Here is a 25,728-nt window from a genome sequence, read left to right as displayed (position 1 = left end):
TGCACAAAGATACCAAAAGGTCTGAAGGCCCTGAGTGGGGCTGAGAGGCCGAGGGGTTGGAAGGCCCAGTGAGGGGCTGTATCAGCAGTAGGTAGAATATCTGTAAGGATCCCACTTGCAAGGCATGGGGCATGGTGTAAGGGAGGTACAGAGCCATGTAATTGGCCCATAAGGCCAGGACACAATCCAGGTGGTAATTATAATAAAACCAGGGCAACTTCCCGCACTGTATTTTAATTAACATCAAGGTGTGGTGAGCAAGAGCTGGGTAGACTTCCCAATGAGCAGGGTATTTAATTTTTTATTTTTTTTCGGGTGGGGGAGTGGAGCGGTATCTTGTGACAGCCATGTTTCACAATGCAGATTTGACTGTTTCTGAAGCAAACTCAGAATTTTGGTGTGGAAGGCTACAACGGACACTGACTTTTTTTTTTAGCAAGTCTTAGTCAGAACTCTTGAAAGCAGCTATTACAATATGATATGAAAGCTATATTGTGTGACATGAACTGTCCAGAAAACAGCACTGACAGCAACAGTCTCTAAGGACCTCCATTTATTGCCTCTTAGCAGGAGCATGAAATGATGGCATTTGAATATTTGAAAGTTCCAAAAAGGTGCACTTTGACACAGAGGATAATTTGAAGGTGCACACTCAGTCTCTTGTAAATAAGGCTTTTGGCAATTGCTTTGAGATTAAAATAATGGATATTTTCTGAAGGGACTATTTGGCAAGTTGTGAAATAATGCACCTGAATATTGAAAGGATTTACAGGGAGATACTTCTTTGTAACTCATTGTGCATAGATGAGTGCTGAAGGGTAGATTTTGATTTCTGTGGGGAATTTCTAAATGCATGTCCTAATTCCTGATCATCTTCACAACTGCAGGAGGATGTCACACAGATTTGAAGTGGTCTCATTGGAACTTTTAATCAGAGACTGAGTGCTACCAACTCCAGATTGCCTTGTGATCAAAAGGGATTAAAAAAAAAAAAAAGCTTTTCTCTTTCTTTAACATGTTTCTTTCTTTATCAGTAGACCCAGATTTTTATCAAGGGACACAGACCTGAAAGTGAACTGTGATTCCCCAATGCACTGTTGATTTTTTTGTCTAAGGTAACAAAATACTTGGAAAGAATGAAATAGCTCTGCAAAATTGGATTTTTTTTCATGCTATATCTCATGTTCTTTGACAGAAATCTATGTTTGCACAATCTATGCCATGATGGAATGGGATATTTTGAGATGCTTATGCCCATTTTCAGCTATTTGTGCCTGTACATTAGCTTTTTGTTGTTACCTGCATAATTTCTTAAACTGAATGGTGTAAAATTTACTATAAAAAGGACAAATAGCCCCAGATGGTGAAAGATGTGTGATCTCTTGAAGCCGTTAAGGAGTTTTAGGTAGTCAGGATATTCATAAAAGAGCTGAGGACCTAACAAGATTTTTAGGCTGTAAGCCATACAGGCAATGCTAGTCCAACTACAATGAGGTACCCATCTGGCTATTTTTGACCACTCTACCTATAGCAACAATAGTGAAAAAATACATGCGGAATAGAAGCTGAGATCCAATAGTTGCCCTTCCTCCTGGCTCTCTTGTGGATTCTGATGATAGAGGAAGGGGAAGAGGTGAGGGCATCCGCCAGAAAAAGCACAAGAAGGGTACAGATCTGACTCGGATGATCTAGTTGGGGTTGGTCCTGCTTTGAGCAGGGGGTTAGACTACATAACCTCCTGAGTCACTTCCAACCCTAATTTTCTATAATTGTGTGACAATTACAACACTGCTCTGCAGAGGGCTCTGTAGTCCTAACGTCGGTGGGGTATACTCTGACCAGTGATTTTTAAATCATTTTGATATTTTTCTTTCTGCTCTTTTTTACCAGCTTTGTGCTAGAGGACCTCTTCTATGCTCTTAAAGGGCCATGCTTACTTAGACTTCATTTAACTGAGTCTTATGCAGACCAACTGACACCCACATTGGCAACATGCTGTATAATCTGTTCTGTTGGACTTGCATGCTAAGGCCTTGTCTACATGGTACAGTTACCATTCTCTAGAACAGCAGTCAACAACCTTTTTTACACTGCAGGCTGGAGTAACCATATCTGGGTCAGAGGTAGGAGTATGGCAGGTGCTAAGACCAAAAAACTACCAAAGTGTTTCACTGCAGGACCATAGGGAAAGTGCTTTTTACCCAGTGGCACAGGAAAGTAACTGCTGCCAAAGTGCCCCACTACTGAATGGCATCAAAGCCCAATATCCTGCATGGATTCAGCTACCCTGATTTCAGTTAAGAGACAGATTTGCTTGCATGGAGCAGTGTAGCATGTTTGAGGACTCCCCTGTGGAGTACAATAAATTTATCATGTAGATTTAGCCCCCAAAGAGAGGAGGAGTTATAAGAAAGTCTGAGAAAAGTAGGATTGGATCCACATCTCATGCATGAACTCTGAATTTGGTACATTTGCTTCCCCAAAGTTTCTAAAACATGAAAAGCAGTCCTCATAAACATATCTTATTAGCTGAACACCAGGACATGAGACATGATGAATAACAGCAGCATTGCAGGGCTCCTATAAAAATGCTGATGTTTAGCATTACCAAAATTACATATAGGAATATAGAACTGTCAGGGATCACCTAGATGATCATCTCCAGTTCCCTAGCATATCAGGCAATAGAGGGAAAGTCTAAATGAGTCCACCTATAATTCACTATACACAGCCACAAAACAAGTTTGAACACCTTACATCAAACTTAAGATCTGTAATACAAATAGACTTAAATATCTCAAATATAGTGAAGTGCCACAAGAAGGGAATATACCGATGCTTGCTGAAATGGCAGTGAGATTAAATATGTTTATAGGATCCGAAGAAGTAGACAATGCCCAAGAGGAATAGGAGAAAATAAAAGGGTCCTAGCCAACTGGAACTTCCAAGCCCTAAATCTGATGATTGGTGAGCAGATTACCCACCAGTAAAGCACCTGACTGGTTTCTCAGCATGACAAGGAGCACCAGTGCACTCCATCCAGTCTCCCAATTCTACCTGTGGCTATATCTGATATGTCAGAGGAATTCAGAAACAAACAAACAACCAGATGCCAAGTTATACACTCATAGGGAAATATAGTTTCTTTTTAGCCACAAATGCCAAACAACAGAAGCCCTGAAGCATTAAATTAATTGGTTAAATAAAATATACTTGAATGCATTATACCTTTGGTGCAACAAGTATTGTAAGCATATTAACAGAGCAAGAGGTAGGAGGATGATATTGGGAAGAAAAGTCAATAAGAGAGGACCATCACAACTGGCCCTGGCTATCCTTCTTTACTTGACCACACACATCATAAACATCCCTGTAACCTAAATTCAAGTATATCCTCATAAAGACATTAAATTTCTCACAGAGACAGCGCAAGCCTGATTACAGGTGATCAAAATGGATGCTACTAATGTTTTGTACAATGGTCTCTACTAAAAATACATCATCCGATACATCCTAAAAAAATGTCAGTAGGCATTTTTACATGATTAAATCCCACTGATTGTTCTTTTATCTAGCAACACATTCAGATTCTTTTCACTGTTAGTTGCCTTCAATCTATTCAACTCCTGTTAAAACAAAGTAAGACCTTTCACTATTTAATTTTGTACTATTATTATCATAATTCACAAGGTTTTACAAATTCTTCCTGTATAATAATCAGATCCTCCTAGTATTGAGAATATCTTCAAATTTAGTGGTACACACGTATCCCATAAGATACAAAGCATTTAGCTCACTCGTTTTTTGCACAAAGGTCACAAAAGAAAATAAAGAACAGGACTGGTCTCACAACTGATACTTAAGAAACACAACTAATAATGTCTTTCCAATGAACTTTCCAATATGCCATCCCTTATCAGTTTAACTGACAGCAATCCCCCTTTAGCTAGCTACTTATCTGTCATATGATTCTAATATTAATCTCCATCTTCCACACTTTAGATAATTATTTCTAATGTATTTAAATATATCAAATGTTTTGCCTATATATAGATTAGATCTACTAGTTACTTCTGGTTTTCAGTAAGAAAAATATATACAATAACAGTATCCCAATCAATCTATGGCTAAGGCCCCAACTAAGTAAGATATTTGAGTTCCAGTTTTAGGCCAAATGTAGTTCTATTAACCATAAATGGATAGTTTGCAATCTTAAAATTAAGCATATACTTAGATGCCCTATTTTTGTTCTCTGTTACTATGTTTCCTCCTAATCACTTCTTTGCATTCTACCATTAAATTAAGTGAAAATTTAGTCCAGTTGAGCCTCTGTTTATACACAGAGATTTCTGTGCATCCAAATTATCTGCCTCAGCAAAGATAGAGGAGAAAGGCTTTACTTGTAACCACAGTACTCATTCATTGGAATTCAGCAAAGTTACATGACCCATCAGATCCATGTGCAAAGGTGCAACCAAAATGCACCTTAATGAGACACTTGAGTATAGAGTTTCTACAGGTTCTTTATACTTGACTAAGTCTAACAATATATGTGTATCAATATGTCTGAACTTTCACTTAGGATGCATAGAAAGATAAATATAATGTAGATTCCATGATTTATAAATCTCATGTCTTTTGTTTCATTCCACATTCTGTATAAACCTGTTTTAACTACAGACACTCTAGGGCAGATTCCAGCACAGGCTTGAGAAGTACATGCTTTTATTGTGGTAAAAAATGCACAGAATTCTTCTTGACACGAGGGAATATTTCTGACATAAAGCTAGAGAGAAGGCATTAGAGCTAATGTCTACATTAGTGTCCATGTCCCTGGAATAAGGAAAGGGCAAGTTATGCTGGGGCATCCACACCGTCACATCGGCAGTGTGACGAAGCCATCAGAAAAGCCAATGGCACTTTATCGTGCATCAGCAGATGCATGACGAATAGACCCAAGGAGGTGATACTTCCCCTCTATCGGGCGCTGGTCAGACCGCAGTTGGAATACTGCGTGCAATTCTGGGTGCCGCAATTCAAGAGGGATGCAGATAACCTGCAGAGAGACCAGAGAAGGGCCACTCGTATGGTTAAGGACTTGCAGACCAAGCCCTATGAGGAGAGACTAGAGAACCTGGACCTTTTCAGCCTCCGCAAGAGAAGGTTGAGAGGCGACCTTGTGGCTGCCTATAAGTTCATCACGGGGGCACAGAAGGGAATTGGTGAGGTTTTATTCACCAAGGCGCCCCCAGGGGTTACAAGAAATAATGGCCACAAGCTAGCAGAGAGCAGATTTAGATTGGACATTAGGAAGAACTTCTTCACAGTTAGAGTGGCCAAGGTCTGGAACGGGCTCCCAAGGGAGGTGCTGCTCTCCCCTACCCTGGGGGTCTTCAAGAGGAGGTTAGATAGGCATCTAGCTGGGGTCATCTAGACCCAGCACTCTTTCCTGCCTATGCAGGGGGTCAGACTCGATGATCTATTGAGGTCCCTTCCGACCCTAACATCTATGAATCTATGAATCCCACGAGCAGGGTGAAAGGGGGGCATGGTTCTCCACCTTGCTTCAGTGGCATAAATTAGACAGGTTTCTTTAGTTTTTGCCCTGTTGCACAGCATGTAATCAGGGACCTGCAAGTGGCATCCTCTAAGGAATAGACTTAACATAGATTTGAGACTATAACAGGACAGTCTGTCCCTTTTAGAAGAAGCAGTCAACCCTGTTGAGAGAGCCCAGCTGCAGAACATTTGGATAATAAGAGTGTCCTTCAGTGTGTGTCACTGGGAGCTTAAAACCATAGGGGAGTGAGCAAAAGCTGAGCAAACTACAGGTCTAAATGCATGCTACATGGAAGGGGCAGGCTGTTATGTTGGGTATCCCTTATCATTCCTCCCAGAGCAAAGGGGTATCCCTTATCATTCCTTCCAGTGTCTGGGACAGGATAGAAAGATTTATTTATTTTTTGCTCATGTTGTTTGTTTAAAAGACTACATTTTACTGTGAGGACTGGTGGAAGAACTCCTACAGGATTGAAACCCACATGCAGAAACCAGCAAGCTATGGAACCCACTTACAGAGACCTACATATTTTGTTGTATTTAATATTATATATATATCTTTACTACCTACTGATTTCAGTTTAAAGCACAATAATAACAAAGAGACTTAAGGGTTAAAATGTAAACCTACAATGAAAAGTACTGTTGGTTATAGGTGATCTTTCTATAGGAAGACGTTCTGGGGGGTTGGGGTTTTTTTGTTTTAATTTTTTTTGAAAAAGCTATCTACAGACTGAAAAGCTGGAATGTAGATGTTTTCTGCCATTTCTGCAGATGCATGCAACTTTCAGATCTGTGGGGCATTGTAGTAGATGCATAATGGGTTTTATGGAATGCTGCCTTTGCAGTTTATGAACAGTATCTTATTAATGGAGGATAATAATGTGTGGTTTCCATTACATGTATTTTGTTTTAAATCAATGTCAACACTTTTAAAAAGAAAAGAGAACATTGCATAACTTACACATGAAGTCTTCTGTTTTTGTGCGATTGTTTCACATTGAAACTCCTGTGGTGCAATCACTGCTTTTAAACAAAAGTGGTGTGCACAGAAGACACAGCAAGTAATCATTATCTAATAAACTGGTGATAAAACATACCAGTCCTCTCTTCTATTATAGGATCCCATTTGAATTCACTCTAAATAAGCCTCTTAATAGAATAAAAGGTAGCAGATTTCATATGCTAACATCTGGATAAATGAATAGCTGATATAAAGACCCATATATTCCATTTTTTAAAGTCCATTTCTGCAAATAATTCTTCCAGTGCCAAGGTTCCTGCCCTAGCTGTTACTTTTCTGACATACCATTGTAATCTGAATTGAAGACCTAAGAAGTATGCTATCATTAACAACCAATGCACCTTATCAAACTTGTCAGTCAGATGGGACTGCCCATGCACTGTATGAACATGGAACAGCTACCTCCTGGGCAATCACAACTTCTCTTTAGATGCTCATGCCACAAATCATTCAGGAAAGGCAGTTCTTTTGTGAACAAAGACATACACATCCGCACACACAGCAATTCTCCCCTTTACTCTGTATCTGCAGCCACAGGGGACTTGGAGGACTGATTGGCTGTGAACATCTTCACTCATAAAAACTCATCTAAATTATAAAGACTGAAAGAAACAGACCCTGCATGAGCTGCCACATGCCAAATGTGGCCTTTTTATCTATAATACAAAATGTAAATGCAAATGATGTGCATCAGGCAAACAGAATTTACACAAAGCAAAGAATAATAATCTTTTATTTTTTATCTCTGCTTGTGAACAAATAAAGCCCTTTTAACATTTCTTTTATTTTCGCAGGAATCCCCAAGACTCTGTTTAATATGCAAAACCCAAAGATTAATGAAACATACCTCCAAATGATATTTTGTTCTCATTGGATATACTCACTGGGCAGGTTAAAAATTCTCCATTATAAACAGCATGCTTCAATTGTTATCTTTGGTTTTGTTGGCTTTTCTGTGACTTGTAATACAAGTATTATGTTAACTGTTAATGCCACCATGTTTCATGTGTTTGTAGACATACAGATGTATATAGGACTGTGCAAAACAGCACTGCTTTGTTCCGACTTCCATTTCACCTTTTTGAAGGGATCATGTTTTCTTTCGTTTTTTTCAAAGCATTTAGCTATTTCAACACATTTTGATGTTTTGCCCATGGACTATAATGGGGAATCATGGAAATCCCTATATCTTTGTCATTTCCTGCCAGATTCGGATGCAAATTGCAGGGATGGTAGCCCCTTCCTAAGGGCATGAAGCTTGCCAAGTTTGAAGGAGATAGGTGCAGGGATTTGGGGAAACTGCACTTCGAACTGTTAGAAGCAAATTCTTATCACTTGCCGGCAGTGGCAGCTTGCTGTCATCCTGCATGCAGATCCAAGGGCCCACACACCCCAGGAGGGCTGCTGGGCTGTGCCAGGCTCCTCCTGGGGGGCACAGGCCCCCGGATCTGTATGTGGGATGATGGCAAACTGCCACTGCTGGCTGGTGTCAGCACCAGAACTGGGTTCTTTCCGGCACAGGTGCAGGCTGCACCGAGCAGACTCAGGTGCTGGTGCTGGCCCAACTGGCAGTGGCAGCCTGCTGTCATCCTGCATGCAGATCCAGGGGTCTGCACCTCCTGGAAGCAACCTGGCACAGCCCTGCAGCACTCCCGGAGCACGTGGGCCCCTGGATCTGCAGGCAGGATTTCAGCAAGCTGTTGCTGCTGGCTGGGGAAATAGCCCAGAGCCATCACCATCACCAGCTGACAGCAGAAGGCTTCTGTAATCCCACATCATCTGGGGGCTCACACCCCCCACGAAGAGCTGGGGGAAGTGATCAGAGAGCTGGGGGAAAGGTCAGGCAGCTGGGGAATCCAACTGGGAACTGGGGATTGCGGTTGGCCCCAACATTCCCCCAGCTCCCAGTTGGATTCCCCAGCTCCTGGTTCAATTCCCTCAGCTCTCTGATCATTTCCCCAGCTCTTCCCAGGAGGTGCAGGCCTCTGGCTCTGTGCGCCAGGTTTCAGCAGGCTGCTGCTGCAAGATGGAGCTGGCCCCAGCCTGCAGCGGCAGCCTGCTGAAACCCCGCAGATCGGGAGCCTGTGCCCCCTGGGAAGAGCTGGGGAAATGATCAGAGAGCTGGGGGAAGTGATCAGAGAACTGGGGAATCTAACCAGGAGCTAGATGCCAATATCAGAGCAGTCCTTCCCCCTTCTTCCCCCTCCCTTTCCTTAGTTTCTGTTCAGCTGCAAGCAAGCCCGGCTTCAAACCTCAAAACGTTTTGAAACTTTTGAAACAGTTCAAGTACCCTCATTTTGTTTTGAAGCCTTTTGCTTCATTTTTATTTCACTGTTTCGAGCTCGAAATGTGTTGAAACAGCTTCGAAATGAAACACCCATTGAAATTTTACACAGCCCTAATATATATGGTGCATTTTTATCTTATTAGGTATTGCTCAGACCACCAAAACAAATCTTTTAACAAAACAAATCACATTAATAACAGGTATGCCTCCTCAAGAGAAAAAAAAATCAAACCATATATATTCTCATATGAACACCTGTGAGCTATTGAGTTTAATTGAGCTGGAGTCTAGTCATTGTGTATGAAGGGAATGAGGTTTCACCAACTGACTTCCTTTAAATTGCATTTCATTATCTTTTCCCTTCCCATTATGGTTATGAAGAACTATGGATTAGAGGGATTAGGGATCTAAAATACAGAGAAATCTTAAGAGTTGGGGGGGTCTCAACAATTTTTTGCATTAAGTAACAAAACAGTTTAAGACCTGGAATACTTTTAAACATAAAGAACCATATGGAAAAGTCCCTAAATGGAAAGTTTACAAAGATAAAGCCAGACTTGGAAAAATTGTCTTAGAAGACATAGGCCAGGTACAGACATTATACTTTTTACCAGAATAAGTGATTGGAAACCAGTCTATACCCATAACAGAACAAAAGTGTTCTGGGTGTGTCTACATGAGATGCAATGAGATGCATGAGATGCAAACTGCGCAGTAGCCTAATAACACTGCGCAGTAGTTTGCCAGGCAAAACAAATCACCCAGAGGGGATTTAATAGCAGCTTTCAACTACCTGAAAGATGGTTTCAAAGAGGATGGAGCTAGACTGTTCTCAATCGTAGCAGATGACAGAACAAGGAAAAAGGGTCTTAATTTGTAGCAAGGGAAATTTAGATTGGATACCAGGAAACAAACTCTCTCACCAGAAGGTTAGTAAAGCCATGGAATAGGCTACCCAGAGATATTATGGAGTCTCCACCCTTGGAGGTTTTTAAGACCTGGCTAGACAAAGCAGTGTACAGCACCCACTGTGATGATATGGTTGGGGATGGTCGTGCTTTGAACAGGGGGTTGGACTACGTGACCTCCTGAGGGAGGCCCCTTCCAACCCTAATTTTTTATGATGATATGATTTGATAGTAGGAAAATTGATTGCCCCTATCCAAGATGAGTGACTTTGTCAGTGAGCTACCTATCACTACCTATTCAGTGCCTGTCTCTTTCCTACCTTTCCTCACCTCCCTTCATAAATACATAAATATTCACTAAAACCACAGTTTCCTTCCAATGTAAGATGCAAATGTTAAAATCTTAGATTTTTCTTTGATGTGGAATTAGTATTTTCTGACTTAGGTATACTGTAAACCTAGCTTACTTGCTGGTGCAGACAGGTGCTGTGCACTGCTTTGTAGTACCAATGAATCTGCTATTAAAAGCTAATATCTAAAACAATTTGTATCCAGCATTGCTTATGTTCAGATCATTAAAACTATTATGTAGCAACATTCTCTTTGTCATTAATGTTTATTATGTTTTTAAAGAAGAAATAAGAAATTTCCCAGGCAAATCACTAACTGAGGTGGTGTTCAGGTTGAAAATACAAGAATATAAGTAATTTAAGTATAACCCTGTCCCCACAAACCTTATAGGGATGTTATAATTATCAGACAGCCAAACAATCCAAACTCAGAAGTGGTTACAAATTTAAAAAGTACAAAAGGCTTATCTAAGAGACTTAAGCAAGATAAAATGTGCCTTATATAGTCAGCATAAAATAAACATGTCATAATCCCTACCTTACTGTACAGAGCCAAGATGTGGACAATGTACAGGAGACACCTGAAGTTGCTGAAGAAGTACCATCAATACTACCTGAGGAAGATCTTTCAAATCCAGTCGGAAGACAGACACACCAACACTAGTATGCTCCTGCAAGCAAACGCTATGAGCATCAAAGCAATGATCATCTGACATCAACTTTGCTGGCCTGGCCACATCATCCCATGTCCAAGTCATTTCCTGAAACAAATTTTATTCTAATGCTTAACTGCTCTCACAGTGAGAAAATTCTTCCAAATATCCCATCCAAATTTATCCTTCTTCAATTTAAGACCATTGTTCCTTGTTCTGTCCCCTGCAGCCACAGAGAGTCTCCTCTTTTCCAGACTAAATAATCCTAGTTCTTTTAGCTTTTCCTCATGAATAATGTTTCCCTGGCCCCTAATCACTTTTGTTATTCTCTGATTAACTTGTTTTAATTGGCCCATACCTTTTTGAAGTTAGGGGCCAGTGTTGAATAGATAGGGTGACAATATGCCCTGGTTTGGCCAGGACAGTCCCAGATTTTGTAGGCTGGTCCCAGCCGGTTGTTGAAAATTGAAAGTCCCGGGCAGTAGCTGGAGGCTGCAGACTATAGGCAAGGGGTGGACTGGGTTAGGCAGGGTCCCAAATTTCCTTAAAGATATGGTAATCATATGAACAGAGCAAAAGAATCACCTCCTTTGATTTGAAAGTGAAGCACCTATTATCATATTTACTCAAATATAAGAAAAAGTTCTCCCTCCCGATCTTCCCCAATCAACGTGGGAAAAAAGCCCCTCATCTTGTATTCACATGCCAGCAAACCTTTCCTCTCTTTCTCCCACATTAAATACTTTGGCTATTATTAAACTGTTGCTAGAAGCAGCATGTACTCATGGAAACCAACTATGAAGTTGATTGAATGCTGCCCATGCTAAGCATGCTCATAAAACACATGGCCCATATTGGACAAACAGACTGATGGGAACCATTTAAATTATTATTATGAAAGAATCACATTCCATTTTTTACCATGCTCTTAAGCATACCCACATTTATCTACCCACACTTCCTTTCCTCTTTGATTCACTTTAGTTTTCCCTTAAGTTCATAATGCTTTTACCTATGTAGGCTAGATCCAATGTTGAGAAAACCCAGTTTATCTTTCTCGAGCGCCCCCTATTACAGGACCACTTCTACTTGTTGCCCGACTCAGCCTACTTTATAACCTGCCTCCTCACACACCAGTACAAGGCTCCAACTCCTTGTACACATAAAAAAATGATATTCAAAGGCTTAATATTTTTCTAAAATCTCTACACCTAAACCACATTTTAAGAACCCATATAAAACTCATATAACTACCATCAATAAAAGCTCATTACATACTTAAAAATCCCATTCACAATTTAAAATACTCAGTTCTTAGTGATCTGTGACCACAAAAGAGTCAAGTTCATTTTCCTCCAGTTTTTATTTCCTTCTTCTTCTTCCTCCATTTCACCCTCAGTCTATACCTCTTTACTTCTATAAAATGTGACATTCCCCCACATCCTTTATACAAATCCAGACTCCCAGAAAAAGTGATCTGCCATTTCCTCTACACCAGTTCTCTTAGACACCTTGCTATCCTCCCCACGCCCCACCTACAGTGGAGGGCCTACACTTGTAAAATTCCACTCACCATTGCCTATAGCAGATCTGCATGTTCACTAGTCAGGTACGTTTGTCATCTCTTCCTATACCCTCTGTGCTACGAATCTTGGGAATTCCTTATAGGTGCCATCATGTCCCCTTCCCAGACTCTCTTTATCAACTTATTTTTATCTCACATGTGCTGGCTTCTGTTTTTCAATACTTCACTCTTTTAACACCCCATGTTTTCACTAAAAAAGGTGGCTGCCACACCCATCTTAAATCAGATCCTGCAGGCCTTTGAAACCTGCCCCCCCCCATCTTAAATGAGATCCCACAAAATAGTGGGTAAAACACCCCACTATTGAATGCTCCTCCACCACCCCACCCCCGGCACACCACCTTGATGTAATTAGCATATATGAAAAGCGACGTATCTGGGAGGTTCCCCCCTACACTCACTATCCTTTTCTTAAACAATTCTACTCATGCAAGGTGCTTTCTCTTACTCTTCCCGAAAAAAGAGAACAGTTGCCTGCATTTGTCTCTATTCTCCTTTTGATGGTGGAAACACCACCCCTGCATATAAAATAAGTGGGAAGAAAACTGTTGTCACTGTCACTCTGCCTTCATGTGCGAGTGACCTCCCAGACCATAACCATAACACCTGTTGCATTCTTGCCTGCATTTTTTCCCACACCGCTTTCTCTGATACCTCTTTATCCATTAAAACTACATATTAAAACTTAACATCTGAGTCCTCCACCTTCACTTTGAGAGTTTCCACCTCCCCCACCTGTCAAAATGTCATAATTGTGCATTTTTCCTTGTTGAGTTTTACCCTAGCCACTTCGCCATACCTCCCCACAAGCCATGATATTTTTTCCAATTAAACCCTCTCTCTCACAACCACACTAACATCATCCATGTAGAGTAGGCAGGCAAGTTATCGCTAGTTCCCTCCTGGTTCATGTACTCCATTTAGCACTGGATCTTTCCTTATACACTGTACTTATGATTCCATTGCACATATAAATAAAACCAGGGACAGAAGCCAGCCCTACCATGCCTATGATAAAGTTTTAAAAATCTTTCTTATATGCCTGCTAATTAAAATTCCAGTTTCTGGTTGTTCATATAAAACTCTATTCCATCTGATCAGCTTTCCTGAAAGCCCCATCATACTTAAACCCTCAAAAAAAAAAAACAAAAAAAACCCCAACACATTTATTCACTTTATTGTACCTTTTCTAGATCCAAGTTTAAGATCTCCATGTCCAATCCTCTTCCTTTACACAATTGTAAACTATTTTGTAAGACACTTAATATATCTGCAACTTGGCACCCTGGGACTGCACATGCCTCATCTTTATGTATCACATCAGGAAATACTTTGTGCATCCTTAAAACAAATAATTTTGCTAATAACTTATAATCAGTGTTTAAAAGTGTGATCAGGTGCCATTTTTTTTAAAAGCTATAGTAACTATTTCACATAGTAAAATGACAACTCCCTACATAAAAACTTTCACCACTAAACCCTTTGTGGCAGAGCACAGGATGTGTCTGCCACTTTAAGGGCCTGGAACTGGCAGCCTCCAGGTGCCTGATTAGGGCAGCCATTTTGGAGACAGCGGCTGCCTATTTAAACAGGGCAGTTTGGCTGCAGGAGGTGAAACAGCAACATCATCTGGCTGGAGGGCTGCTGAGAACAACCTGGAGGTAAGGGGGAGCTGCAAGGGGTTGGTAAGGAGGCTCCTGGTCCTGGGCATGACCTGAAACTGCACCCTGCTGGGAGTGGGTGGCCTGGTGGGGCTCTCAGTGGTGCGGGAGCCCCCAGGAAATGCCAGGCCAGTTACTACCCTGGTGAAAGGTGGGTTGGGGTGCCTTAACCCCTAGCTCCCACCACTGGGTGGGTAACCCTATGTTTGTGGAGGGGCCCAGAGGGTGGACCCTGAGAGTGTGATGGAGTACAGGGTATGGTGCTGTGGTTGCCCTAAATGGATGGGGAGTAGTGGCATGGTGAGGCCTGGAGATGGAGTGAGTGGCTAGAGAGACCCAGCCCAAAGAGAGAGTACCCTCAACTGGCCCAAGCTGGGGCCAGGACTAGGAGAGTCAAAAGGACCAGGGGCCCACCGTGAGGGAGGCCCAAGAGCCGGGGGCCTGGGGTCCTGACTGGCCTGGAGGTGGGCCAGGGCAAGTGGCCAAAGGTCCTGGGGGGACCACACCTGAGTGGGGAACATGGCTTCAGGGGGGATAGGTAGCCTGGATGATGGCAGAGTGGCCGCCTGATTGGAGAGGATCATAGAGGGGTCCTGTGTGGATGATTCTGGGGCCAAGTGGGGGACCGGTGATTATGTGAACACCATGATGCCATCTGCGAGGCTTGGGCTGCAGTATTAGGGGAGGCTGGAGCTGCAGAGCGCCCCCTGGCATCGGGGCACTAAAATGGGCAACCTCTTGCTTAATTGACATCAATATATGAATCAATTATCATCAAAGGTGTGGTGGATGAGATAGGTGGGTGGTTGCCCAAGGACAGGTGGGTGGGCCACAGAGGTCAGCCCCGAGTGGCCCCCTGTCACGGTGACAGGTGGGCGGGCCACAGACCTCGGCCCTGAGGAGGCCCCCTGTCACACCCTTGTTTAAAATTTCTCTTTAAAGATCTTCCAAATCTGGTCCAACAAATCCCAACGTTTTGTATAAGATTGCACTGGGAGCCCATCTTTTCTGAGGGTCTTCCCTTTCTTCAAGGTCTTCAGACAATCATGTATTTAACTTATGCTTACTTCTCTTCCCATTTTGTTCCTCCTCCTTTCCCACAGTTGCCTCTATATTTCCCTAAAATTCTTTTATATTCTACTCTTCCCTGCTTTTCTTTCAGTTTGATTTCTCAAAGAAACACTGTGCTGCTTTAAAATAACTCCGTTCCTCCTTCCATTCACCTCCCTCCTCCATAACTGCTGTCATTTCCCTTCTTGCTGATTTCACTCAGGTGGAGAAGTATGGGGACCAGCCCTCATGCTTTTCTATCCACAGGGCTCATGCTAAAAATTTTCCCTCCACTTTTACTTAAGAACTATTCCTCCATCTTTCTCTTTACATCCTCCAATTCCTCCTTCACCTTCTTTCCTCCTTTTGCTTCCATCTATATCCACTGCAGTTCCCATTGAAGCTTTTTATACCCTTTCCATCTCCTCCTTGTTTGCTTCCTCCCTTCTCACAAATAAAACTCTTCACTCCTTCCTTTTATTACTTTCCACCATTCCTATACCAATTTAAAACAACTTTTTAGTGCTCTTCAATTTTTGTATCTCTCCCAAAACCTTTGGCAGCATTCCTCCTCTTATGTTAAACACACATTTAACTTGCACATCCATGCCCTGTTATCTAATGATTACCTAGTTGTAAAACCACTTTGATCATAAAATGATCTGTAAAAAAACAGGGGTAAAATCTCCTTCCTTTCTATTTCTACCTTCTTTGATATAAAAACAAAATCAATTCTTGACTGGTTCTCCCCTGCACCCACATGTGTTCCTTTAAAAACCTTCTTCCCTCTCCACATATCTATTAAAAGTTCATCTTTTAAATCTATTTCATGTGACTCCCTGTGCTGTCTATTCCTGTACTTTCCAGGCTTCCCTTCCGGTTACTCTCCTCTAAGATGCAATTAAAATAAACTGCTATCATCTGCAGCCTTCCTCCCAATATGCTAACTGCCAAGCTTTTCAAAAATTCACTGCGTGCCTCCCTCTCCACTGGGGCATAGACATTAAAAAAAAAAAAAAAAAAATCCCACCACTTTTTCTTTTATCCTCAGTATAAGGTAAAGCCTCATGCTACCTCCTCCCCTCTTGCCACCTCAATTTCTGGGTTTCTAATTCACCTACCGCTCTATTCTTATTAGTCCCTGACCAAAATGATGGGCTCCACTTCACCTGCTTTTAAATCTTTTGTACTCTTCATCACCTGGTAATCCACACTTCTGCAAACATAAAATGTCTGAATTTATTTTGTTTAAAAACCAATGCCAATAACAAGAATAGTATATATCTCTCCTATTTCTTGTCAGTACTCCCCTGTTTGTATTATGGCCATAGACAGACATACTGATATACCTTTTTATATGAAGGGGATTTTATTGAGGGGAGTATACAGCAGCTTAACCAATGTAGCTAATTCCCTCGTCCATCCTACAGTGGTAGAGTGGAGCTAAACCACTGTAACATTAAATCTAAATGAAGCAGTTTATAGTCAGTAAAGTAGAGTGGATATCCATTATAGAATTGGATAAGCAATTAAACAATAATATCAATTCAGCATTACTTATGATAAACCAGTCTAATTGTTTTGTTTGCCCACACCATAAGGATCACATTAGTCCTTACAGCCACACCACTGCACTGAGAACTCGCATTCAACTAATTATCCATCATATCTCTCAAATCCTTTTCAAAATAACTGTTCTTAGGATAGGGACTCCCATCTAGTAAATTGGTCCTAAATTCTTTGATCCTTGATGTATGACTGTTTCAGTATAAATAAATGTAGAGTTTGCATGTGTTCTACGTATAAGCAAGCTAGATTGTTCATAGAGGTATAGATTGTAAAGGGCTGGAAAGGACCTCACAAGATCATTGGGTTCAGGACCCCTCTATCAGGCAAGAAAGGCAACTGGGGTCAGGTGACCCCAGCGAGGTGACCATCCAGTCTCAACACTGATCAAAAAACTGAAGCCCTGTCGGTAGCACCACCACTGGAGTCATTGGTTTACTTCTTTGACGCATCCTTCCCACCTAGGTCCATGGCCTGCAACCAGAAGCACAGACGAAATGACTACCTGTGCCCCCAACCCCTTGAGCCCAGCCCCCAGGGCCCTGTAGTCACTCATGACCCAGTCCAGATTACTCCCGGCCATGTCATTCATGCCCACACAGATGAGGAGCATGGGGTAGTGGTCAGAGGGCCGGGCAAGCCTAGATATCCTCTCCAGAACATCCCAGATGCGGGCCCCAGAGACACAGAAGACCTCATGAATTAGGGGGTCTGGAGAGCAGATGGGTCCCTCGGTGCCTGCAGGAGGGAGTCCCCCACCACCACCACCCTGCATCTCCTCTTGGAGGTGGCAGTTCACAGACTACCCACCTCCTCCTGTGTCTCCATTGGTGTGTCTCCTCATGTATGGTGAGGGGAGCATACCTGTTGTACAGTGCAAGGAGAGGAGAAGCCCTAGCCCTGCATGTCCTGGAGCCGGAGATGGCCATCTTCCGGGTAGATCTGGGTGGATCTTGGTGGCCTCCTTGTTAGCCACCTTCTCCTCTATCTTCTACTCTTCTTCTTCCTTATTCTGGAGAAGGGCCTGGCAATAGCCATCAATGTAGTCTTCATGGGCCCTGATGGTGCGTAGCTGATGTACCTCCTCCTTGAGCTCCCACACCTGGCCTTCCAGAAACTCCACTAAGGAGCACACACCACAAGTGAGGGTGCTTCTGTGCCCAGCTGCCAGCGGCCATGCTAGTAGCCCTCATAGCCTGGAGTTGGGGGTTCCATCTAACTGGAGACCTTGGTGGGGCTGGTAAGTCTGTGGGAATGACGAGTCTTGATCATGGCTGAGAGCAAGTCCACACCCCTACCCGGTGCCAGCAGCTTCCCTTTGGGCTTCAGGCCTCAGGCTATTCACTCAGCCCAGCCCTCTGGGTGCCTTCTGTGCACCCCTCAGCACTAACCTCCATGCTAACTGCCGCAACCAAGAAGAGACGCACCTATTTGTTCAGCATCAGTAATTTGTCGTCTTCATTATTTACTATTCCCACAATCATTTATAGACTTAGCAGAAATAATTTTATATCCTCTTCCAGATCACTGCTAAAAATGTTACATTTTGGAGGGCTATCAACCTGTCCCTGCAGGAGCCAATTAGAATCACATTATTTTGGTGATGATTCAACATTTACAATTGTATTTTGAGACCTGTCAGTTATCCAGCTTTGAACAAATTGAATGTTTTTCACATCAACTTTATTTTGTTCTTTTACTGTCCTGAGTTTAACATTTTTAGATTACTTTTAGGTGCAACTTTTATTAAGTTTCAAAAAAAATCTTCATTCTGATTTTTTTTCTGTGTTTTGAATGCTTCAATTTTATAACTACAACATATCTGCAATGTTTTTTTTTCCCTAAAATACTGATGCATACAAAAAAAATGCTTAACTTCTTCTTGTGCAGTTTTTGGCTAGGAGTTTCTAAAATACATTTTGGTCTCATAGCATCATAGAAGTCAGAGATCCAAAAGAACAATTACATCTTCCACCCATCTCTAAGTCTTTGTCTATTGCTATGAGTATTGCCCTTCAGTCTACTTTTTAAAACTTCTAAGAAGACTTCAGTTGCTTTCACTAGGGAGAATGCTTCAGGCCTCATTTTCAGGAAGGTATAGAATAAAGATGGAAGACTGACAGATTTTGCCTACCTTATTACTGGAATTCTTCCAGTCGAGGGTAAGACAGCTGCAAAAACCTGTGGCCTTACTGCAAGTCAGGGCAATAAATTGTGTGAATGCAAGTCCTAAATCCAGCTGCACCTCCCTTCTTTGCCACATACCACACTGGTAAACCCTTTATACTGGGAGGCTGCTGCAACACTAGTAAAAAAACAAGAAAATGACTCCCTGGTGCCAGAACAAAAAACTATACACACAAAATAGCAACAACATACAGGGGAATCTCCCTCCTGAATCAGATGCCTTATATCTAATCAACTCTTATTTGATTTTGCCTTGTTATTCTTAGGGAACTGCTATGTATATCTCATCCCTTCTCAGGCTCCAGCTCCACTAAGCATATGCTTAAAGTTGAGCAGATAAGCAAATGTAACCTTGTCCAACATATTGCAAAAACACGACCTTATATCCTATTGAAGTCAAAAGGACTTAGGCACTTGCATTATTAAATGGTTTGTTGAAATATTCCTAAATAATGGCACCATTCAAACTTTATCTCTGGCAGCTCTTAGTTTTTGTTCCCCACCAAACTGCTCAATTTGATAGATCACGGACCATGAACATCACTTGACAAAAAAGCAAACTCAGGGCATGTGAGGACACAGGTTCATTAAATACAGTTAAAAACTTAAGATGGGAAGAAGAAAACATTACTTTAAATGTTTGGAAATTCAGATAAGATTTTTAAAAGCACATAAATCTTTAATTGCTTATGTGGACTGAACTGAATATTTTATCTAACCGTATGTTTCTGATATTATGATTATGATGATTATTATTATTAAAGGGAAATGAAGAATGTTCACCATTGGCTTACAGGTCTATAACTGAAATTGTAGAGAAATAGATTTAAAGGCAAAATAAAAAGTACAGTTATGAAGATCCTGTTATCTGACCTCCTTCATGATTAAATTTTTTGGTCTGTATTTCCTGAATCAAGTTCAGTGCTTATTGTTGAAATAGGTCTTTTCATTTTGGCACCATGTGTCAGGTGCTGAGTGACCATGTAAAATAACTTGGTTTCAGAATGGTTTCCAATACGCTAGAATTCACAATCACAAATCTCTATCTTACTTGTCAGCTTTAGTAGTGATGTCCATTCATTCTTTGGCCTCATTACTGATAACATGAAAGCATAATGACCACCTTCTCACCCTTTAAAGATGATTTCTTCATGTAAAGTTAAAACACATTGGTGATGAGAAAATTACATAGGCTTTTACCTTTCATATGAATCAGCAGAAACTCTTTCAGTCTTTAATCCTGCTTCTAATCCTACTTAAAAGTAAATTGGAACAAGTCAGAATTTTTTGTAAGATGTTTTTAAGTCATAAAATACCATTTCATCAAAAGCAAATGTTCTGAGGAAAGATTTCAATAAAGCCTTTGACTAAAACCCCAGTGTTGTTTTCTATCAGCCTCATGTTGGGCTGATGTTGAGTCAAGGATTCAAGTGCTTTCTGGCTCCCAAACATCCTCAGAATATGTGGGATCATATTTCATTTCAGATATACAAAGCAGACTTTTTGTTTCCATATTGCTTTTGTTTTCTGTTGGGTTGGGGATTTTGAAGAAAATGAAATGATGTGGAATTTCACTTCTTCAACAGTTTGAGAGAGTTTTTTATTTTATTTTTTTTTTTCCCTAACTCAGGATGAAGACTTTTCCAAAACCCAAAAAAAAAATCCTTTCCATTTATTATATATTGATTTATTTGATTAAAAATCACAATTATATACAACTGAAACAGAGGAGAGCAGTATGTCAAGTTCAATCCTCTGAACAGAGTACTTCTTCATGATCATGCCTGTCAGTGTGACACTTAAAGAGGAAGCTTCCACTTTCACTAGCTAATAGGTTAAAAGAACTGTTTCAGATGTAGCCACAGCAACGGGTGTTGAGTTCTTCATTACTGTTCACTGGTGCTACTAGTTTGGAAGACAGATTGATTTAGGGTGCCCCAGTCAGCCTTGATTCTGCAAAATGAAGGGCATGAACAAAGCCTTGCACCAATACAGAGAATTTTAGCAGGTTAATGTTAATATATTTACCCAGGCGTCATCTCACCTCTAAATTAGTAAAAGTTTCAGTTTGTCAATTTCATATTTTAAAAACACTAAATTTCCTTTAAAATGTTTCCATGGTGCTTTGCCTGGGCAGAAGGATCATCATTCCCAGCCTCTCTCCCACCTTGTTCCACAGGTTAAGTAGTCTTTTACAGCTGTTACCAACTGATGATTACTTTCCCCTACTCATGCTGGCTCAATTCCTCAGCTATTTCCACTCCTCCACTCAGTTGCTTACACACCAATCCAAACAGGAGTAGCTCCATGAACACCATTCTTCCTGCCATTCCTGGAGTGTCAGTGCAGGGAGGCCATGAGTCGATATGCCGATGTGAAGACCTACTTTCAGTCTTATGCATTTGTACAGCCCTTAACTGTTGCACAAGTCCTACTCGCAAGTCTCCCCTCCCTTTTTTTCTTGGTATTTTTTTCTTTTTTACCTAAATCCATATTCAGGCACCTAAATAGAAGTGGCTCCAATTTTTAAACATGCTGAACATTCACAGCTTTCATTGATGTCAATTGTTTTAATACCTAACATAAAAAGGGTGAAAAGCATTGAATCACACAGCAAAAACACACAGAAAAGTGTTGTATAGACAGTTTAATGAGACTTCCATTTACTTTAATGGGAGCTGCAGGTGTTCAGTATGTTTCAAAAAATCAGGTCACTTGAATATAAGTGCCTCAGGGGAGATTTCTGAAAACCACAAATGGCAGTTAGACCCCAAACTCCCATCGAGACACAATGGGTATTAGGCACCTACTGTAATCTGCTTTTGAAATCTCCCTGAAAATGAGGAGTTATTAGATTCACAGCTACCTGGATTTAGGCACTTATGTTTGAACCTGTTAGGTCTACTGTACCTTCCTGTAGGTAACATAGTAATATGTAACAATAACATATATACTGTACTGTTAGATTTCAGTTGCATTGTACCAGCCCTATATATGAATTAAATGCAATATTATATTTCCTAGCCATGTTCCAACGATGATATAAAATGTAGCATATTCATTATGTGTCATTAAACATTTCTTTGTATTATTTTTCCTTGAATTTTGGACTCTTCATTTTTACTTTCTGCATAATTGATGTAAACACTATTTGAAGAAAGATTTGGAATATTGTACTTCACATTTTTAAAATTGCTTTTGATAACTAAGTTAAAGATTTAAGACTGTAGGATACCTGTGCATGTTACATAATAACAAAAGAACAGTTCAGTTGTTATTTTAGATTATATTAATATAAGAAGGAAAAAGAAACCTCTGAAAACTTTTTGAAATAGATAGGAAGAAAGAATCCTTTCTGCACTTCTGTGATTTTTGTTAAGGTGACCTGTGGTTATCCTGATAATGAAGAAATCTGTTTTATACAGAACTCTCTAAAATAATATGTTTTATTTACCTTACATTTTAGGGTAGCAGGGACTGGGAGGAGTGGTAAATGGGTGGAGAGCAAGAGGGAGGCAGTTGGTGCAGGCTGAATGCCTGTACTGCTCCCTCTCCCAGAAACATTTCTAGACATTTCCACCACTAAATTGAATGCCTGTTTGTGGCCTGGAACTGCTGAGATTTGAGAGAATCCAGTAATAAGATATGACAAATTTCTAAAATTCAAATTTTCAAAGGTCCTCTCTCCAGCCTTCACTTTTATATTTATAGTTTTAGATGTGCAAAATGCTTGTGCATATAGATTTAAGCACTCTTTGTTAGACAATGACTTTTGGTACACACCCCAGTAAAGGTTTAGCAATAAAATGCATCAGGGCAGAGACATGGCACTCCTATGTTTCCTCCTTATTTCTGATGGATAGTCATTTATTCCTATGCTCTAACATCAGTAAGTTAGTACCTTTTCCTTCCATTCCTTTTGTCTATTCTGGCCAACAAGTGGAGCAGAGTGGAGCCAAGGCTCCACTTATTCTCTTGTGCTTGCAACCCAGCTACTCGAGAGAGAGAGTAAACACGCTACTATTCCTACTTACTCCTAATGCTGAGACCTGAGGTTTAAGTAGGGGTAAAAGGAGCCCTCTTATTCATATGTTCTCTGTATAATCATATGGTCACTCCATTGTCCAGTATCTAGTACATGAAAAATGACTGGCATAAAAACTATTTGCATTAATTGCTTACTCTGTGTGCAAATGGAGCATGCATCTTAATCCCATAATTTGTGATGGATGTTCACATGGAGCATATATATATATTTTGCATGGCAGGGACCACACACAAAACTGTTTAGAAATAGAGGCACTCTCAGGGGACATTTTTTCCAAAGATGTGGAGAGTACTGTTATGCTTTGAAATGATCTGCAATTTTAATGCATTTCTGTGAAAGCACTTTCTAACAGTGTTATCAGGACAGTGCTTTACATGTAAGCATTTTTAAACAAATCTGGAAACTTTGGGTTTATTTTCTGATTATCTTTCTTCATACAGAGTCACAGTGTATCTGAACATTTTCTTCTAAATTATAACAAACACCACTTTTGCAGCCTTTTCTCTCTCCCCCATAAACAGAGAAGGGAAGCAAGCAAGGAGAAAACACTGAGGCAAAATCTACTTTCATATTCACATACATAATTCAGCTAAAGTCAAAGAAGTTTCACATGTGTAAGCAAGAGTTAATTTGATCTCATGCCTATATTGGAACCCGTGTGAGTAAACTTTATGCTTCAGTTCTCCTTTCAAAAGTGAATATAAAAGGTAACAAGTACATGTAAGCCCTCAGAACTTTTCTTATTGTGTTCTCTGGGAGCTTAGTTGCACAATACTCATGAAAATTACACTTGATATGAGCTCTATAATTATAACAAAAGTAAAAATAGGGTCAGTCTTGGTTTAAGCATTTTTTCTATGGCCCTTTATCTGTACCTTAAATAGGAAGGGAGAGGTTTCATTCCAAAGGCTTTCACATACGGCAGAAACTAATTAATTAGTTAATAATATATGAAGCCTGTACTACATTATAACTGCAATCACCCAGATGGAAAGCCAGAAATATTGATGAAGCTAAAGGTTTAATTTGGGTCTTTTATCCTGCAGATTTCAGGTGGCTGATATTTTCATCAATTTAACCAGACACATACTGGTGTTTGTAAATTGTCCCTGATGATCTAGGATTCAACAACTTCATATTCATTCCTGTATTATCCTATTTCTGATTTAATCTATGTGAGAACTTTTTAAAAACTAAACAGAATAATTTTTTTTTTTTTTCTGTGAAACTGGTTCATGGACATAATTTGAAAAACTACTCTGTAGTTAAAAAAATTTTCTCTAACTTTTCCTCAATGTAAATAAGCAATCACAGTAAATAGAACACGGTGATACACTTTCCTCATCTGGTTCTGGGCCACATGGACTCATGGACTGTGTCCAGATGAACTTGGCCATGTGGTATGTGGTGGGCCAGTAGGGGGTGCTCCTGCATTGAGCCACCCACCTCACTGTGCCCAGCCTCCTTTCCTGCTCTGAGTGCCTCCCTGGGGGCCCCTTCCTGGAGCACACCCACTAGCCTGGGTGTTCCACTGCCACCACCCAGGGCTTGACTTGATTCTGGCTCTGTGCACCCTAGGAAACACAGGCCTAGTAGCCCTCGAGGGTACTTGATTCACTTCAAGAACTTGGGATGCTTCCCTCAGTCGGAAGCACAAGTAGCAGTCTCCCTTAGTCAGCCGAACCAAGGGGAGCCCAGGGCATAATCTAGACCCACTCCCAATAAGTCTCCCACACTGGGTACAAAGGAGAACTTTATTGGTTACAAGGGATAGGGTTGCAATAGGGTACAGGGTAGAGCAATATCAGAGAATTCCCATAGAGCATACTCCCATGGCTGGGTAGCCTTTGATCATGCATCTGAGTTACTGCAAGCTATATATCTAGTTAGATCTCAGGTAGCTTACTCACAAATATCATCCAGAGGCAGGTGGAGATTCCCTCTAGAGTCAGGCAGTTCCTTGATCATGAGGTTTTGAGAGAGAGAGCAAGTTTCAGATGGTTCAGCTCTTCTCTCTCTCTCTGAGTCTTCCTCATGGCTGCTGCTCCCTCCTCCCGGACAGTCCTTAACTTTTATAGCCCTTGTGACCTCATTTACTTGGTCCAATGGAGGCCAGCACCTGTTGGCTGTCAGCCAACCAATTTGAAAACTGGTTGTTCCTAGCTTCCCAGGGAGCAAGCCCCTCACCCAGGTATGTGATGCCAGTCATGTAGGCAGAGGGAGCAGGTTTCCCCCTTCCCTCAGGAATGTATCCAGCTCAGGTTACCTAAAGAGATAAGGTAAGGTGTGTATCCTCTGCTGAGCCCATCCTAACCAAATTGTCACAGAACAGAGTTTATGGGGAGAAACAGAGGTGGCCTTCTGCCACACCACACGTTCAGTTGTTCTTTGCACTGCAATAGAGCAACGTGTGTGTGTAGGGGAGGGGAGACGCCTCGAATATCCAGGAGTCAAAAAAAGCATGGGGGAAAAAAAACCGAGTGGCACAAACAGGGGCAGTGTTCACCACTCAAAACCATGCTCTGGCTGCCAGCCAGGCTCCACACGTACAATCACCACTGTTGCAGCCCTGGGAGGCCCCCAGGACTCCAGATAAGGCTGCAGGGGCCATCCCAGTGCTGGCCCCAGCCTCCCCTACCCCACCTGGTGTAACTTGCTGTGCCCCAGAGTACACATGGCGCAGGCATTCCCCAAGGACAACTAGCGGCAGCACAAGGTGCATTGCTGCTAGTTGATCCCTAGGAACCAAATGTCCATGCACATCTGGACATGGCTATGAGGGGTGAATGAGAGCTGGCAGATCTGTGAATTGTTCTTAAAAGTCTCAGCTTTCATAATTTTTTAGAGTAG

The 25,728-nt window shown here is 41.3% G+C and overlaps 1 long non-coding RNA gene across 1 annotated transcript in view; it reads right to left on the bottom strand.

Moving 5' to 3' along the window:
- The window catches only part of LOC112549644, a 181,970-nt gene extending 157,134 nt beyond the window's left edge, over nucleotides 1-24,836 (bottom strand). Inside the window, exons 1-2 of the long non-coding RNA XR_003093156.1 lie at nucleotides 24,789-24,836; nucleotides 20,031-20,085 (exon numbers count right to left, since the gene is read on the bottom strand). This is a non-coding gene — a long non-coding RNA (uncharacterized LOC112549644). The remainder of the gene's footprint in view (nucleotides 1-20,030; nucleotides 20,086-24,788) is intronic.
- Between the last annotated feature and the right edge of the window lie 892 nt (nucleotides 24,837-25,728).

Source organism: Alligator sinensis, unplaced genomic scaffold, assembly GCF_000455745.1.
Source record: "Alligator sinensis unplaced genomic scaffold, ASM45574v1 scaffold357_1, whole genome shotgun sequence".
NCBI lineage: Eukaryota > Metazoa > Chordata > Crocodylia > Alligatoridae > Alligator > Alligator sinensis.
The sequence above is the reverse complement of the archived record's forward strand: the minus strand, read 5'-3'. Positions and strand labels throughout refer to the sequence as shown.